This window comes from Balaenoptera borealis (assembly GCF_965194805.1).
Source record: "Balaenoptera borealis genome assembly, chromosome: 16".
NCBI lineage: Eukaryota > Metazoa > Chordata > Mammalia > Artiodactyla > Balaenopteridae > Balaenoptera > Balaenoptera borealis.
This window is the reverse complement of record NC_138872.1, coordinates 34912868-34932556: the sequence shown is the minus strand read 5'-3', so window position 1 is coordinate 34932556 and position 19689 is coordinate 34912868. Positions and strand designations below refer to the sequence as shown.

General features: G+C 39.8%; 1 long non-coding RNA gene across 1 annotated transcript in view; it reads left to right on the top strand.

Annotated features, from left to right (window-relative positions):
- Positions 1-19689, top strand: part of LOC309612919 — a 52139-nt gene that overhangs the window by 15287 nt on the left and 17163 nt on the right. The window lies entirely within an intron of this gene.

Sequence of the window (19689 nt, the reverse complement as noted above, 5' to 3'; positions counted from 1 at the left end):
CCACTGCAGAAAAACACTTTGAACCACATATGATCAATGGGTCACTAGCAGCATCTTGGAATCATAAAGGTTACATGTAATTACAGAATTACAGGCAGTCCCCATATTTTTCCACTCACTCAACTGAATAAAAACTTGGAAGCAATCAAGATGTCCTGCAGTAGGTGCATGGATAAGTAAATTGTGGTACATCCAGACAATGGAATATTATTAAGCACTAAAAAGAAATGAGCTATCAAACTGTGAAAAGACATGAAGGAAACTTAAATGCATATTACTAAGTGAAAGAAGCCAATGTGAAAAGGCCAGATACTGTATGCTTCCAACTATATGACACTCTGGAAAAGGCAAAACTATGGAAACAGTAACAAGATCAGTGATTACCAGGGGTGGGTGGGGGGAAGGTGAATAGGAGAAGCACAGATGATTTTTAGGTCAGTGAAAATATTCTGTATGATACTATAATACATTTGTCCAAACGTATAGAATTTATAGCACTATGAGTGAACCTTAATGTCAACTTTGGACTTTGGGTGGTAATAATGCATCAATGTAGGTTTCTCAGTTGCAACAAATGTACCGCTCTGGGCAGGATGTTGATAATGGGGTTATGCATGTGTGGGAGCAGGGAATATATGGGAAATCTCTGCATTTTCCTCTCAATTTTGTTGCGAACCTAAAACTTCTCTTAAAAAATAAAGTCTTTAAAAAAAAGCCTATATAAGGAAAGGCAAAAATATGCAACTAATTCATTCATTTTTCCATTCTAGAAAAAATCAATTGTGTGACAGAGACTTACTGTTAAATAAGACTGGAGACACCACTGCTTTCATGTAGTTTATATTCCACTATAAGTGATAGCTAATGAGCAGATAAACAAGATAGCCTGAGAAAATTTTACATTCTGAGAAAGTAATAAAATAGAATGATTTGATAGAGTTGGATTTGAATAGGGAGATGATACTTGAAATAGAACAGTCAAGGAAGGCTATTTGAAGAGATCACATCTAGACCAAAACTAAATGATGAGAAGTTGCTATGTATAACTGTAAAGAAAAATATGCACTAACTTGTGAAGAATATGAAGTTTCCATACAGAAGAGAAGGGAATCCAGGTATAAATTTTATTTAGGGTCATATTATGGATAATATGGGGGTGACAGTGCTCCTGGCAGGAGTGTGGTGCACCAAGTCCTGTTTAGCACACTTTTCTATTCCTTTTGTTCATTTTACTAACTACTTTGTCCTCCTATTTGCTTGGGATTTTCTATTTTAAAATATCTCAAATTTGGCATATAAGAAGTTATTATTTCATAAATGTGCAGGGTAGTAATTGAACCATCTAAACTCTCTTATTTGGTTCTCTGAGATGAACCAAGGTACATCTAAATTTTAAAAGGGGTGTATCTACAATAACTTTTTATTTATATCTAACTTTTGGTTTGTAAGTTTCAGAAACCAAAGAGAAATTTCCAGAAGCACAAAATGGAAAATGAGTCAAGTAGTTGAAAAACTTGGGAGGAGAGGTGGTTTAGGTACACCTGGATCCAGGGGCTCAACAAAGGGCTTCAGCTCTCTGTGTCTTGTCATCTTTTAGCTCAGTGTTCTTCTGCATTGACTTAACTCTTGGGGAGATTTTCCCTACCTATTGTCTCCCAGCTTCTCATCCAGTTGTTTGAGAACTTTCACTTCCCAATAGTTTCAAGCATGTGTCTCTGGATTGGGTTTCAATTGACTAGAGTCATATGTCCAGCTTTGAATGGCTCTATCAACAAGGTACTGGAATACATTGGTTTCACTAAGAGTACAGAAGGGACTTTTCCCAAAAGAAAATCAAATACTGGACAGCTACAGGTAAAACAATGAGATTAGAACATTTCCTCACACCATATACAAAAATGAACTCAAAATATATTAAAGACCTAAATGTAGGACTTAAAACCACAAAACTCCTAGAATAGTACAAAGGAAAAGCACTCTTTGACATAAATCATAGCGATTTTTTTGGATCTGTCTCCTAAGGACAAAAGAAATAAAAGCAACAAATGGGACCTAATTAATCTTAAAAGCTTTTGCACAGCAAAGGAAACCATCAACAAAAAGAAAAGACAACCTACAGAATGGGGGAAAATATTTGCCAATGATATGACCGACAAGGGGTTAATATTGAAAACATACAAACAGCTCATACAATGCAATATCAAAAAAAACAACCCAATCAAAAAAACAGGCAGAAGACATGAATTGACATCTCTCCAAAGAAGACATATGGATGGCTAAAAGGCACATGAAAAGGCGCTCAGTGTCGCTAATTATTAGAGAAATACAAATCAAAACGAGATATCACCTCACACCTGTCAGAATGGCTATCATCAAAATGTCTACAAAAAAAAAAGTGTTGGAGAGGAAGTGGAGAAAAGGGAAACCTAGTACTGGTACACTTTTGGTGGGAATATAAATTGGTGCAGCCACAGTGGAAAACACTTGAAAAATTAAAATAGAACTACCATATGATCCAGCAATTCCACTCCTGGGTATATATCTGGAAAAAGCAGAAGCATTAATTAATTTGAAAAGATACATGCACCCCAATGTTCATAGCAGCACTATTTACAATAGTCAATGTATGGAAGCAACTCAAGTATCCATGAACAGATGAATGGATAAAGAAGATGTGGTGTGTGTGTGTGCATGTATATATATATATATATATATATATATATATATATATATATATATATATATATATATATAATGAAGTACTACTCAGCCATAAAAAAGAATGAAATTCTGGCAGCAATGTGGATGGACCTAGAGAATATTATGCTTGGTGAAATAAGTCAGACAAGAAAGATAAATCCTATATGATATCACTTACATGTAGAATCTAAAAAAGTAATACAAACTAATGTATATAGCAAAACAGAAACAGACTCACAGATATGGAACACAAGCTAGTGGTTTCCAGAGGGGAGAGAGAAGGGAGGAGGGGCAAATTAGTGGTATGGGATTAAGAGATATATACTACTATGTATAAAATAGATAAGCAGCTAGGATATATTGTATAGCACAGGGAATTTTAGCCATTGTCTTGTAATAGTTTCTAATGGAGTATAATCTGTAAAAATTACTGAATCACAATGTTGCATACCTGAAACTAATATAATATTATAAATCAACTATACTTCAATAAAAAATCAAATACAGTTACAAACTTATGGTGAAATCTTTTCTGGGCAGGCACAAATAATAGATATCGATGAGAACAATGGTTCTCAGTGCTGTCCCCACAACAGCAGTGTCAGCACCACCTGTTGGAAATGCAAATTCCTAGGCTCTACCCTAGAGGTACTGAATCAGAAACTCTGGGGGTGGATCCAGTAATATATGCTTTAGGAAGTCATCTAGGTGATTCTGATGCACACATAAGGTAGAGAATCACTGCCTTACACAATGGTGCTTAGAACAAAATCCACTCCCCCCTTCCCAAAATCTACGAAGACATATATAACACCTTCTATCTCTTAGACCTCATCTGTGCCAGCTACATCTTCTTACTTCATCTTCTTTCTGTTTATTAACATTCCAAGTAATTGTCATCTCATGGCATTTGTCTGTGATGTTCCCTCTGCCTAGAAAGGTCCTCACATGGCCAGTTGTTCTCATGATTCCAGTAGCCCTTCAAAAGCCATCTCTCAGAATCCTGACCAGAGTAAGGTATTTCACTCTCAACCCAAACTCTTTGGTCACATTTTATTTCCTCTATTTTTATATCATAATTTAAAATTAACCTATGTATTCATTGATTTACATATTCACTTAGACAAATATTAAGATAGATGGTTTGTTTTCTGTTTCTCTGCTCAGTAGCCCTAGAATGTAAGTGCTGTGTGGGTAGGAGTAATATGTGGCTTTTGACTGCAATATCCCTAGTAAATAAGACAGTTCCTGGCATAAAGAAGGTACTCACCAACTATTTATAGAAAAATTTAATAAACAAATCTTTGAATACACTATGATGGTTTCTGCTGCTCCATCATCTCCATTAAGCATCAAAATAGGGGACATTACAGGGAAATTATTAAGTATGGGAAGGAGGCAGGATGTCCCGGGGGAAGGAACTACAAAGACCACAAGCGTACTGTCTAGTGGCACAAACTGATGCGGCACCAATTTCTCAAATAAAACCATCCTGGTTTTCCAACCATGAAGCCCACATCCTTTCCAATGCTTGTGCTAAAGGAAAAAAGGGAGGAATTATCACTTTCAGATAATAGGGTAAGCTATTTAAGTTGGGATTTTCCTTCTTTTACAGTGCATTTTCACCTTTTATGGGAAAACATTAGCCTAGGAAGAGAAATATGGGAAAAGAACTTATTTCAAACAATGTAAAAATTGAGGAATTTGATTCCAAGTTTGAGGTGGGAAGAAAGCTATACAAGGAAATAACTAAAATGAGAATTTAGGAATATAGATAAATATTCCCATGTGGGTGAGAAGAAATAGATTTCCAAATAACAGCTTGGGAATAAAAATAATAAATTTCCTTCAAATAGTCTGCAAAATTAATTTATGCCAAGGGTTCACAAATATTGTGATGACTCTTGCAAATGTGGCATTAGCCTGGGTGTGGTTCCCTAAAATAGATTCAGAGATCTCTAAAGAGTGGCATGAAGAATTGGTTGGCAGTCAAAATTAATTTCACCACTGGAACATCAGTGTGGATGTTTGCACATTTCTGATATTACAGAAACCTAGATGGCCAGTTATCATTTTTAATTGTTCCAAATACATGTCACAACTTATTCTTGACAGTAATTCTCTTTTTTAAATTTATTATTTATTTATTATTTATTTTTGGCTGTGTTGGGTCTTTGTTTCTGTGTGAGGGCTTTCTCTAGTTGCGGCAAGCGGGGGCCACTGTTCATCGAGGTGCGCAGGCCTCTCACTATCGCGGCCTCTCTTGTTGCAGAGCACAGGATCCAGACGCGCAGGCTCAGTAGTTGTGGCTCACGGGCCTAGTTGCTCCGCGGCATGTGGGATCTTCCCAGACCAGGGCTCGAACCCGTGTCCCCTGCATTGGCAGGTAGATTCTCAACCACTGCGCCACCAGGGAAGCCCTTGACAGTAATTCTTGATATGGAGCAAAAAGTTTGATGGATTCATCAATAAGTTTAAACTTCCCTTTCTCCAGTGGGTTCAACATCCTCTATGGGAAAAAAAAAAAAATTGGAAGTTTATTTTCAATTGTTAAAATCGAGTGATATGAACTTTAGCTCGGTGCATTTTCCTTGCTTAGGGAAAGAAGCATCAGTAATAGCATTTAAATCAATTTCCACAATGGATTTGGAGGACAAAACTCTGAGTCAAATAGGGATGCTATATAGCATTGTGTCTGCCTTCCAGGAGGGAAACTGAATTCATACAATATCCAAAGTCATTTAGCTAAGCTGTGACTAGAATCCAGGTACCTTGACCTGTGTTTTATTATCATTAAAACAATAAGATGTATAATCCACAAATTAGACCAAAACAAACAAACAAACAAGAAAAAAAAAACCAACCTTGAATGAGAGTGGATTAAGAGCAAGCCAGGAAAAGCTATTTTAGTCAATTTTAAACTAAATTTAACTTACAGCAAGTTAGGGAGATAAAAATATAGACTCCAGACTAGGACAGCTGACATTGAATCCTGGTTCAATCACCTGACATTTTTTAATCTCTGTGTGCCTCAGTTTCCTCATCTGGAAAATGGGTGAATACTAATACCAATCTCATAGGGTTGTTATAAGGGATTGATGAGATAATGTAAGGTGTTGAGAAAAAGTGCTTGAAAAAAAGAAAATGCTCTAAAAGCCTTTTGTTATTCATTAAGTTCTGTCAAAAATTCCAATTTTACTGATTGAGAATGAGAATTCTTGAAGAGCACGTTTTGATAAGTTAATTTTGATCTTCACCAAGGACAGACATGAACGCTAAGGAAACTATCCAGCAGGTAGCAGAATGTTTGTCCATTGTCTTTACCCAGAATTACAGCTCCAAAATGCCCAAATCTTCCATTGACCATGAGTGATGGGGCACCTTCAGTGATTTCATGGGCGGAAAATTTGCAGTGAAGAATTAGTTAAATTTGGATTTTCCAAATGAGTGAAATTAAAATGTAAATAGTCAAAATGATGGGGACATGAAAACTGCCCATAACTAAAGGGGTTACAAACATAACTAAAGGGGCTACAAACATACACCAAGAAGTGCCCTCCTTTCTTTATCATAAGTTTTACCCTTTCATTCTGTCACATTTAAAAATTCACCCATTTCCAAAGGTTTTGCATATTACCGATTATTTTGAAAGGAATGCCAGGTACACATGTGGGAGACCTTTCTTATAATAAAATTGGATTGGAAAAAGCAAAACTATGAATGTTTAGCAAAAACAAACTTTGAAAGGAAACTCAACTTTTTTTTAATGTTTCCTTGGGCATTTTTCTAAAATCAGCCTTGTTTCTGCATAATATTTTTCTTGGTTGGGCAAAGCCTGGTTAAAATATTCATTATTTTTTTAATGTACTATGCTGCTATTTGCAGCTTCAGGTAGTTAATATTTGTGTTTAAGCTTTGCAGTTCAAATGGGAAAATCCACCCTGAACAGCATTGCTGAACAGCATGAAGGAATCCTTCGAAACAGGAGGTCCCTTTCCTGAATACCAATCAGTGTGGCTTTCCTCTGTGGCTGGGAGAGGAAGCACTGACCAATGTTTGCACTCCACCATGTCCTGCTTGTCACAAGCTTAATTCCTAACACTGGCCGCCTTGTCGACAGAGTTTCCGGATGGCAGAATGAATTGAACCTCTGAAGACTGGTGGCGCTACTGTGTCTCCAGATGACGTCAACGTCTTCTGGGACAACAGCATGAAAAGATGAAATGGAATCAGCCAGAGCCTAGCTCAAGATTACCTCAAAGAGTACATGTGTGTATAAATATGATAGGCCAGCCCTATAAGAAAAATCATTGGTATAAGTATGCAAAGCTTGGGTTAGAATGCAGGTGTGGCTGAAAGATAGCAAGAGACCTTTGAATAATGAGTAAACAGGCTAAGGAAAGGATTCTCTTCACATGCACAAATTTAGATTCCAAAGTGCATTTGCTAATATCTACTGTATACCAAGTCCGTATCTACTATCTCATTTAATACTGATAACAGCTCAGATAGAAACTGTTAATTAGGAAAACAGAAATGGGAAAATTGAAGTTCACAAAAGCTTAAGCATACCTTCCCAAGAGACCAACTATTTATTCACTTTTTAAAATATATTAATTGAACACATAATGTGTATGAGAATCTATGCCCATATTAGAATGGAGATACAATTATGAGCAAGACAGAGTGGGGACCTGAACTCAGGTAATGTGCAAGATTATATATTATTTAGTCCTTATAACTGTCAGTTCACTTAATGATCTTCTTAGACACACTAATATATCAGGTTATAATCCCTGATCTTTATATATAATCCTTACTGTATCTCTAACAGGACATATATGTATGTACATATATATATATATATATATATATATATATATATATATATACACACATAATAAGCATAATATATATCATAATAAACACATACGTAAGTAAATGTACTTACTTACGTATGTGTTTATTATGAATTTCTTCTTTTCTTTGTCATATGGAGAAGAAACAAAATAACAATGCTATAACCGCTGTGTGTTACCTCCCATCCACTCCACAATGTTTAATTATTTTCCCTCAAGGGCTTTGAGATCATCAATCATCAGAATGGTTCCTGTACTTCTCAGGGCAGAAAAGGGGTTACTTTGAGGTGGTGTTGGCTTCTTGCCAATGAACCACTGAGATACCAGGGAGGGAGAATGAATGTTGCTCTGTTACCTTCTCATACGACTTTTCCTTAACTCAGTCCCTTTCTCAACCTTATTGTTCTCTGTCCTAGCCTGGAACACCCATGCCCCATATGATTAGAATTAATCCTAGGCTACACCTGCCAGGCAACTTTAACTGATATGGCACCACTACCGGTTCCAAAAGTGAGAGTTCCTTACTAAGAAAGTTCACAGACTCCTTCATCTAGACTTACCTGCCGTCTAGGTTGCTGCTTTCCCAGGTGTTTGTTGGTTATGTGTTTTTATCACAGTTCATCTATTTCAAGGTTGAGAGAAAAAGTTGCTTCCAATTGCTGCTTCTACTCCAATAACCATCCTTCCCAATAACAATAACAATTATATAAATCCAAAATCCAAGTTTTGCATCTCATGCTATTTGGCTACACTGTGTTTTCCCTCTCTCCACACTCTCATCTACTAACCTCCTTGTCACTCTCTCTCATTCATCCAACATTATGATGCTGGGCTTATATTTTCATCATTTCTCCAAGTACAAGAATTACCCAACACCCACATCTCACTTTTACTTAATTTGCTCCGCCTTTGCTTTTCCCTACTCTTCAGCTCAGCTCCCCACTCATCCTGCCACTCCTTGGACCTTGTTATCTCACATACTGCACTACTTCAAAGATTTAAGCATCCTCTTTCTGATTTCAACCTCCCCTTGTTGGTATCATGTTTTAACTATTTCTTTATGGTTCTATTTTGGTTTCATGATACCCTCACTTTCTATCCTCTCACACCTTCACATACCTCATTAGCCAGCTTATATTTAAAGATGCTTTACATCACATTTATATCATAAATGACCTTGTTTCTGTCTTTCTGTATTTTCTTTGCATTTTCTGGCAGTTCCCACACATAGTTTAACATATTTTTTTGGTGCTCCACTCAAGCATTCAAACGTTGCTGGAGAAATTCACACAGTAGGGATATTGGATTGTACTATTGAATGATGATAATCATTATGAACGTGCTCTCAACACTTTGGGGAGTTGTAGACTGAATGCATTAAGGGTTCTGATTCTTTGCCCTTCACTGTGTCCACACCCCCTTGCCATGGACTTTAGAGTGTCTCCCACTAAAGAGGAAGATTCTATTTCCCCACTGTTTATCCTAAATTTGGGCATATGGCTGGGTTTTGCCAATGGGATATTAGCAGATATGATGCATGCAGAGGCTTGAAAACATTATTGCACATTTCAAGTCTTGCCTTGGCCTTGAGGACATGCCTTGGCTGGCTTGCTGGAGATGAGAGATACAGAGAGAAGTCATTCATTCCAGTGACCCAGCTGAAGCCAGCCTAGATCAGTGACAGTCAGCCAGTCTCAAAATATGTGAGGAAGCTCAAACAATTCCAGAAGAACTACCAGGCTAATCCAAAGACTTACAAACTAAATAGGAGACTATTGTTTTAAGTCACTCACATTTGGGTTGGTTTGTCACATAGCACTGCTGCAGCAGCAGTAGATACTAACACTATTAACTATAATTCTCTGATCTACTTGTGCTCTAATTCCCAAAGCAATTCGTTACTTCTCCTCATTCTCAAAAAATACTTCACAGATATAATGGAGGCTATCTAACGTTAACTCCCTCAACCTCCTTCCATGAAATTTACAAACTCTCAGTATCCACATCATCCTATCCTGTGTTTCTCCAACCTCTCTAGAGAGCTGACTATTTTGCTGTCCATAGAACTGATACTTTAGATCCAATCCCTTCATTTATTATCTCTTCTATCTCATGTGTGTTCAGCCTTTCCTTTTCAAAATTATATATTCAACTCATTTCTTTCTGGCCTTTACCCCTTCTCTCCATGTAAAAATTTTACAATTGGTCATCAGTGACCCCCTAAATCAATTTTTTTTTTCAATTTTCAGCTTAATTTCCCTCTCAGAAGTACCCATTACTATAGACCACTCTTTGATTCTTAAAATATTGTCTTCTCTTTATTTCTATGACACAGGATGTTTTGGTTTCCCCCTTACATATTTGTTTACGTCTCTTCTATCTTCACTTCAGATTTAATCTCATTTATACTGCCAAGAGACATTATTTTTCAAGGTTTGTTCCTAGGCCCTCATATTCTACAGTAAAACAAAGAGAACCCATCTGGGCCAATGGATTCAATCATCACATCACTACAGAGGACTCACAAATTAAGTGTCTCTATAAAAGACCTCACCTCTGAGCTCCAAACACATTTATCCAGCTGTGTCCTTTATATCTCCATTTGGATATCACTAACCCACCTCAAGTTTGGCAGTTTCAAAATAAAGTTCATTTTGTCCCTTCTCCCCAAATTGACTCTACCTTCCATGTTAACTATCTCAGAGAATGACAACTATCATCCAAATGACTATCAGAGTCATCCTTTACAACCTATCAAATACAGCCAACTACAAGTCCTGAGGATTTTACTTTTTAACATCATTCAAAGATGGTCATTCTCTGCCTCTCTAGGGCCATCAGCTTATTCCAAGCCACTATCTTCTCTTGCCTAGATTACTGCATCATAGTAGCCTCACTGCCACCAAAGTCGAGTTGGAATGTATAAAAATTGTCCTCTCTCTCTTTCACACATACAATCATGTTTAAAACACATCTAATTTTTTATTTCACTTGGAATAAAAATTAAAGTTCTTAAGATGACCTGAAAGGTATGATCTGGTCGCCACTTATTTTTACAGCATTTTTTCACACATGTACCCCTACTTTCTGCCTTCTACCCCTCTGATGTTTTCTCTTCAGTTTCTTGAACCTTCCATGCACCCTCCTACCACAAGCCACACCTCCGGATAAGTTGCAGCCATCAGTTCCCCGGACACTTGCTACTTCTTTGGTCAGGAGCGTCACCTCTCATGCACTATAGGAGCTTTCAGAAGATGAAGATCCATCTATCTGGACTTTTCTATGCCACCGGTTGCTAAAACTTCTTCCAATCATATGCTATACAGTGTCTTGTCTTCTTAGTTTCTACAAATTAGCCATTTTCAATTTGCCACCAAAAGTTCCCTAATTCTTAATTGTGAAATATCTTAACTTCACTGTATTATTGTCTATAAACCCCTGGATGAGTCCTACACAAATAAGCATATAGGAGTTTCAAAGAATCCTTCACACAATCCTTCCCCTCATTCTAGTTAAGTTCTACAATATCAGGGACTGTATTTGTTTTGTTCACAAATGCATTCCTAGCTCCTAGGGCAGTGCCTGGCAGAATAAACATCAATCAACATTTTTTGAATGATGGAGGGAAGAAAGGGAAAAAAGGAGGGAGGGAAGGGGGAGGGAGGAAAAAAAAGAAAGGAAGCAAAAAGGGAGGAAGCCACATGGAATAAATATGATATTGTTGTTTTCAGGCTCCTGAATTCGGTTGTCAATAAACAGGAATTAATCCTGCCCCTTGTGTTATAATTACCAAAGCAGTCTTTCCATAAAGAGTGAAATATGCCAAATGTGGACACAGCTGTTAATATTGTGGTGTCTATTCTTTCTTTTAAGAAAAATATAGATGTATGTTTTTCATGTAGCACTGTAAAGACAGAGTCTGAAATGGCCTCATAAATCTCCAGGAAATGAGTGTGAGTACAACCTTCAAAGACTCTCTCCTGGGCTGTACAACGTGCCTCTACAAGCTCCCCATCCAGCCCTGCAAACACTTTGGAATGTAGTTGCTCTCATGGAGATATTTTAGTGCCTACAAGCTGAGAATTTCTCTTTTGGCCTCTCACTTTCCCTCTCTTTAGATCGCTTATGTCACCTTTATATTCTGACATGTATTATACATACATGTTTGTCTCTTGGCCTGATTCAACAAGTGTCTAGTGTGTTGCCATGGTTGTGTTTTTGGTTTTAGTTCACTGTTAACATTCTGAGAGGTGGGGTCTGAAAATGCAGACAAGTTTCTTTTGCTTTTCTTTTATTGTGAGTTTTATTTATTTATTTTTTGGTTCCCTACAGAGTGGTGATTTCCAATTAATGCTTCCTGCATATTCAATTCAACAATTTAACACATATATACTGTGGTGGGAAGGAGGCAGAAGGAATCTTGTTTACTACATCAGAAGCTAAGGCAGAACCCTTATAGGAAAGGTCTAGAAAGGAGGGGGTTAATAAGAATGGTTAATGGTCAGGGGATTGCTTGTATCATTACCCCAGATCAGACGCAGTCTGTCCCAGGGTTGGTCTACCAGATTCACGAACCAAAAAGAAAGCATGCCCATTTTTACACATTCCCCAATTTTATCCCCTAGTTTACAATATGAATAAATATTTGGGGGATATATATATATATATATATATATATATATATATATATATATACGCACACATATGTATACTGAAAATATAATTATATATATATATATATATATATATATATATATATATATATATATATATATATGCATTTTTAATGGATGTGATTCTTTCTCCATCTGGTGAAATCTCTCTTATACCACTTTTTCTCTAGAGGATCTATGTGATCCTGACCCAAAAGGGGTTACAGTAAGTCCCCTACATACAAACCTTAAAGTTGCAGACTTTCAAAGATGCGAACGTGCGTTGAAGACCTGATGGAATTGGAGGCCCAGAGAAAGGACGAAGTGAGACAAGAGGAAGAAGAAGTAACTGAAGAACCAAAGAGATTCACGACACAGGAAATGGCAAGGGGATTTTCTTTTTTTTTTTCATAAATTTATTTATTTTATTTATTTATCTTTGTCTGTGTTGGGTCTTTGTTGCTGCGCGCAGGCTTTCTCTAGTTGCGGTGAGCAGGGGCTACTCTTTGTTGCGGTGTGCAGGCTTCTCATTGTGGTGGCTTCCCTTGTTGTGGGGCATGGGCTCTAGGCACGTGGGCTTCAGTAGTTGTGGCTCGTGGGCTCTAGAGGGCAGACTCAGTAGTTGTGGTGCACGGGCTTAGTTGTTCCGTGGCATGTGGGATCTTCCTGGACCAGGGCTCCAACCCATGTGCCCTGCATTGGCAGGTGGATTCTTAACCACTGCGCCACCAGGGAAGCCCAACACACAATTCTTACCTTTAAAAATCTTTATTCATTCATTAATACTTACATGCTTGAAGCATTGAATTAGGATTCTGTAATGCACTGATGACCAAAGCACAATAAAATCCTTGCTTTCATGAACTTATGATCTAAAAAAGCAGATAGATATTAATCAGGAAATTACACTAATAAATATATAATTATGAAGCCATGCCACTGCTATATGCTCCATGGTTGGAAGCATTGGAAGCGTGCATAGTGCAAGAATTCAATAAATTTTTGCTGAATGAATGAATGTTGGTTGACTGCAGTTGAAATAAGTATTTAAAGAGACAGGAACCTTGATCTAGAAAATGGAACAAAGGAACTCATCTTACACTGAGATCTGAAAGATGATTAGAAAATAACCAAGAGAATGCTTCTGGAAATAGATGTTCTAAAAAGGGAGTATATTAGTCAGCGTTCTCCAGAGAAACAAGATACACACACACACACACACACACACACACACACACTCTCTCTCACACACACACACACACACACACACACACACACACTCTCTCTCACACACACATACACACACGGGGAGAAGGAGAAGGAGATATTTTAAGAAATTTGTTCATGTGATTGTGGACACTGGTAAGACTGAAATATGTAGGGCATGCAGGCAAGCTGGCAATTCAGGTGAGAGATTTTGTTACAGGCTGAAATTGATAGACTGGAAACTGACGCAGGTATTCTATGTTAAAGACTTGAGGCAGAATTGCTTCTTTGAGAAATCTCAGTCTTTGCCTTTAAGGTCTTTGACTGATTAAATGAGGTCCACCCATGTTATGGAAGATGATCTTCTTTCCTTAAAGTCTACTAATTTAATGTTAATTACATCTGAATATATCTTCACAACAACATCTGGACTAGGTTTGGCCAGATAACTGGATACCATAGCCTAGCCATAGGATAGGTAACATACAATTACCTAAAACATAGGAAACATAAAATTAACCACCACATGATGCGATATAGACAAAGTCAATAGGAAGCTGGGGGCTTCCCTGGTGGCGCAGTGGTTGAGAATCTGCCTGCTAATGCAGGGAACACGGGTCCAAGCCCTGGTCTGGGAAGATCCCACATGCCGCGGAGCAACTGGGCCCGTGAGCCACAACTGCTGAGCCTGCGCGTCTGGAGCCTGTGCCCCACAACGGGAGGGGCCGCGATAGTGAGAGGCCCGCACACCGCGATAAAGAGTGGCCCCCGCTTGCCGCAACTAGAGAAAGCCCTCGCACGAAACAAAGACCCGACACAGCAATAAATAAATAAATAAATAAATAAATAAAGTAGCTATTACTTAAAAAAAAAAAAAAATAGGAAGCTGGGACATTGGAGGAACAGAATATGTCTGGACGTCAGGAAGTGAAGAGGAGCATGAAGCTGGAAAGGTAGTGAGACAGAGGCAGGAGCTGCACTGTCCAATAAGATAGCCACTAGCCACATGAGGCTATTTAGGTTTAAATTTGTATTCATTAAAATTAAATGAAATGAAATTAAGCCTTCCATTCTTCAGTGACACTACCATATTTTAACTGCTCAACAGCTGCACAACTATTGCCCACATTATAGGACACCACTCATATAGAACATTTTCATCTTTACAGAAAATTTTATTAGACAGTGGTGTGCTAGACTATATGGGATTTTGGATCCTGGGAGTCCATCCTAAATGTATTGCAAAACCACTGAAACATCCTCACAAGGAAGTGATATGAATGGTTCTGCATTTAAGACATCACTCTGCCTTTTGTGGAAAATAGATTGAAGGAGGTCCAGAGTGACCACAAGGATGCCAGTGAGAAGGTGATTGTGATGGGTGAGAGATGATTTTAACTTGGACTCAGGAGTTAGTCAGACTGAGAAAGAAAAGTCAAAACGGTGATGGTTTAGGAATACAAGGAAGAGACAATGAACAGCAGCAGCTGACATTTACTATCTGCCAGGCAAATTTTAAAACTATATAGATAGATGAGAGAAGATGGCAGAAGAGTAAGACGCGGAGATCACCTTCCTTCCCACAGATACAGTAGAAATACATCTACACGTGGAACTGCTCCTACAGAACACCCACTGAACGCTGGCAGAAAACGTCCGACCTCCAAAAAGGCAAGAAACTCCCCCCGTACTTGGGTAGGGCAAAAGAAAAAAGAAATAACAGAGACAAAAGAATAGGGACGGCACCTGCACCAGTGGGAGGGAGCTGTGAAGGAGGAAAGATTTCCACGCACTAGGAAGCCCCTTCACGGGCAGAGACTGCGGGTGGCAGAGGGGGGAAGCTTCGGAGCCATGGAGGAGAGCGCAGCCACAGGGGTGCTGAGGGCAAAGCGGAGAGGTTCCCGCACGGAGGAGCGGTGCCGACCAGCACTCACCAGCCCGAGAGGCTTGTCTGCTCCCCCGCCGGGGTGGGCAGGGCTGGGATCTGAGGCTCGGGCTTCGGTCGGATAGCAGGGAGAGGACTGGGGTTGGCGGCGTGAACACAGCCTGAAGGAGTTAGTGCACCACAGCTAGCCGGGAGGGAGTCTGGGGAAAAAGTCTGCAGCTGCCGAAGAGGCAAGAGACTTTTTCTTCCCTCTTTGTTTCCTGGTGCGCGAGGAGAGGGGAGTCAGAGAGCCGCCTAAACGAACTTCAGAGACGGGCGCGAGCCGCAGCTATCAGCGTGGACCCCACAGCAACAGGGGCGCAGAGAGAAAAACGGAGAGACTCCCGCACAGAGGCTCGGGGCCGAGCAGTGCTCACCAGCCTGAGAGGCTTGTCTGCTCACCCGCCGGGGCAGGCGGGGCTGGGAGCTGAGGCTCGGCTTCGGTCGGATCGCAGGGAGAGGGCTGGGGCTGGCGGCGTGAACACAGCCTGAAGGGGTTGGCGCACCACAGCTGGCTGGGAGGGAGACCGGGAAAAGGTCTGCAGCTGCCGAAGAGGCCAGAGACTTTTTCTTGCTTCTTTGTTTCACGGCGCGCAAGGAGAGGGGATTCAGAACGCCGCCTAAACGAGCTCCAGAGAAGGGCGCAAGCCGCGGCGATCAGCGCGGACCCCAGAGACGGGCGTGAGACGCTGGGGCTGCTGCTGCCGCCTCCAAAAAGCCTGTGTGTGAGCACAGGTCACTCTCCACACCGCCCCTCTCGGGAGCCTGTGCAGCCCGCCACTGCCAGGGTCCCGTGATCTGGGGACAACTTCCCCGGGAGAACGTACTGCACGCCTCAGGCTGGTGCAACGTCACGCCAACCTCGGCCGCCGCAGGCTCGCCCCGCCTCCTCTGTACCCCTCCCTCCCCACGGCCTGGGTGAGCCAGAGCCCCCAAAGCAGCTGCTCCTTTAACCCCGTCCTGTCTGGGCGGGGAATAGACGCCCTCAGGCGACCTACACGCAGAGGCGGGTCCAAATGCAAAGTTGAACCCCAGGAGCTGTGCGAACAGGGAAGAGAAGGGGAAATCTCTCCCAGCAGCCTCAGAAGCAGCGGATTAGAACTCCACAAACAACTTGATGTGCCTGCATCTGTTGAATACCTGAATAGACAACGAATCATCCCAAATTCAGGAGGTGGACTTTCGGAGCAGGATATATTAAGTTTTCCCCTTTTCCTTTTTTGTGTGAGTGTATATGTATATGCTTCTGGGTGAGATTTTGTCTGTATAGCTTTGCTTTACAATAGATTTATTTTACTTCACTATATTATAGCCTCTTTCTTTCTTTCTTTCTATTTTTTCTCCCTTTTACTCTGAGCCGTGTGGACGAAAGGCTCTTGGTGCTCCAGCCAGGCATCAGGGCCGTGCCTCTGAGGTGGGAGAGCCAACTTCAGGACACTGGTCCACAAGAGAACTCCCAGCTCCACGTAATACCAAACGGCAAAAATCTCTCAGAGATCTCCATCTCAACATCAAGACCCAGCTTCACTCAACGACCAGCAAGCTACAGTGCTGGACACCCTATGCCAAACAACTAGCAAGACAGGAACACAGCCCCATCCATTAGCAGAGAGGCTGCTAAAAATCATAATAAGGCCACAGACACCCCAAAACACACCACCAGACGTGGACCTGCCCACCAGAAAGACAAGATCCAGCCTCATCCACCAGAACACAAGCACTAGTTCCCTCCACCAGGAAGCCTACACAAGCCACTGAACCAACCTTAGCCACTGGGGACAGATACCAAAAACAACGGGAACTACAAACCTGCAGCCTGTGAAAAGGAGACCCCAAACACAGTAAGATAAGCAAAATGAGATGACAGAAAAGCACACAGCAGATGAAGGAGCAGGGTCAAAACACACCAGACTTAACAAATGAAGAGGAAATAGGTAGTCTACCTGAAAAAGAATTCAGAATAATGATAGCAAGGATGATCCAAAATCTTGGAAATAGAATAGACAAAATGCAAGAAACATTTAGCAAGGACGTAGAAGAACTAAAGAGGAACCAAGCAATGATGAAAGACACAATAAATGAAATTAAAAATACTCTAGATGGGATCAATAGCAGAATAACTGAGGCAGAAGAAAGGATAAGTGACCTGGAAGATAAAATAGTGGAAATAACTACTACAGAGCAGGATAAAGAAAAAAGAATGAAAAGAACTGAGGACAGTCTCAGAGACATCTGGGACAACATTAAACGCACCAACATTCGAATTATAGGGGTCCCAGAAGAAGAAGAGAAAAAGAAAGGGACTGAGAAAATATTTGAAGAGATTATAGTTGAAAACTTGCCTAATATGGGAAAGGAAATAGTTAATCAAGTCCTGGAAGCACAGAGAGTCCCATACAGGGTAAACCCAAGGAGAAACACGCCAAGACACATATTAATCAAACTGTCAAAAATTAAATATAAGGAAAACATATTAAAGGCAGCAAGGGAAAAACAACAAATAACACACAAGGGAATCCCCATAAGGTTAACATCTGATCTTTCAGCAGAAACTCTGCAAGCCAGAAGGGAGTGGCAGGATATACTAAAAGTGATGAAGGAGAAAAACCTACAACCAAGATTACTCTACCCAGCAAGGATCTCATTCAGGTTCGATGGAGAAATTAAAACCTTTACAGACAAGCAAAAGCTGAGAGAGTTCAGCACCACCAAACCAGCTTTACAACAAATGCTATAGGAACTTCTCTAGGCAAGAAACACAAGAGAAGGAAAACACCTACAATAACAAACCCAAAACATTTAAGAAAATGGGAATAGGAACATACATATCGATAATTACCTTGAATGTAGATGGATTAAATGCTCCCACCAAAAGACACAGGCTGGCTGAATGGATACAAAAACAAGACCCATATATATGCTGTCTACAAGAGACCCACTTCAGACCTAGAGACACATACAGACTGAAAGTGAGGGGATGGAAAAAGATATTCCATGCAAATGGAAATCAAAAGAAACCTGGAGTAGCAATTCTCATATCAGACAAAATAGACTTTAAAATAAAGATTATTACAAGAGACAAAGAAGGACACTATATAATGATCAAGGGATCGATCCAAGAGGAAGGTATAACAATTGTAAATATTTATGCACCCAACATAGGAGCACCTAAATACATAAGGCAAATACTAACAGCCATAAAAGGGGAAATCGACAGCAACACAATCATAGTAGGGGACTTTAACATCCCACTTTCACCAATGGACAGATCATCCAAAATGAAAATAAATAAGGAAACACAAGCTTTAAATGATACATTAAACAAGATGGACTTAATTGATATTTGTAGGACATTCCACCCAAAGACAACAGAATACACATTTTTCTCAAGTGCTCATGGAACATTCTCCAGGATAGATCATATCTTGGGTCACAAATCAAGCCTTGGTAAATTTAAGAAAATTGAAATCGTATCAAGTATCTTTTCCGACCACAACGCTATGAGACTAGATATCAAATAGAGGAAAAGATCTGTAAAAAATACAAACACATGGAGGCTACACAGTACATTACTTAATAACGAAGCGATTACTGAAGAAATCAAAGGGGAAATCAAAAAATACCTAGAAACAAATGACAATGGAGATAAGACGACCCAAAACCTATGGGATGCAGCAAAAGCAGTGCTAAGAGGGAAGTTTATAGCAATACAATCCTACCTCAAGAAACAGGAAACATCTCGAATAAACAACCTAACCTTGCACCTAAAGCAAGTAGAGAAAGAAGAACAAAAAAACCCCAAAGCCAGCAGAAGGAAAGAAATTATAAAGATCAGGTCAGAAATAAATGAAAAAGAAATGAAGGAAACAATAGCAAAAATCAATGAAACTAAAAGCTTGTTCTTTGAGAAGATAAACAAAATTGATAAACCGTTAGCCAGACTCATCAAGAGAAAAAGGGAGAAGACTCAGATCAATAGAATTAGAAATGAAAAAGGAGAAGTAACCACTGACACTGCAGAAATACAAACGATCATGAGAGATTACTACAAGCAACTCTATGCCAATAAAATGGACAACCTGGAAGAAATGGACAGATTCTTAGAAATGCACAAACTGCCGAGACTGAACCAGGAAGAAATAGAAAATATGAACAGACCAATCACAAACACTGAAATTGAAACTGTGATTAAAAACCTTCCAACAAACAAAAGCCCAGGACCAGATGGCTTCACAGGCGAATTCTATCAAACATTTAGAGAAGAGCTAACACCTATCCTTCTCAAACTGTTCCAAAATATTGCAGAGGGAGGAACACTCCCAAACTCATTCTACGAGGCCACCATCAC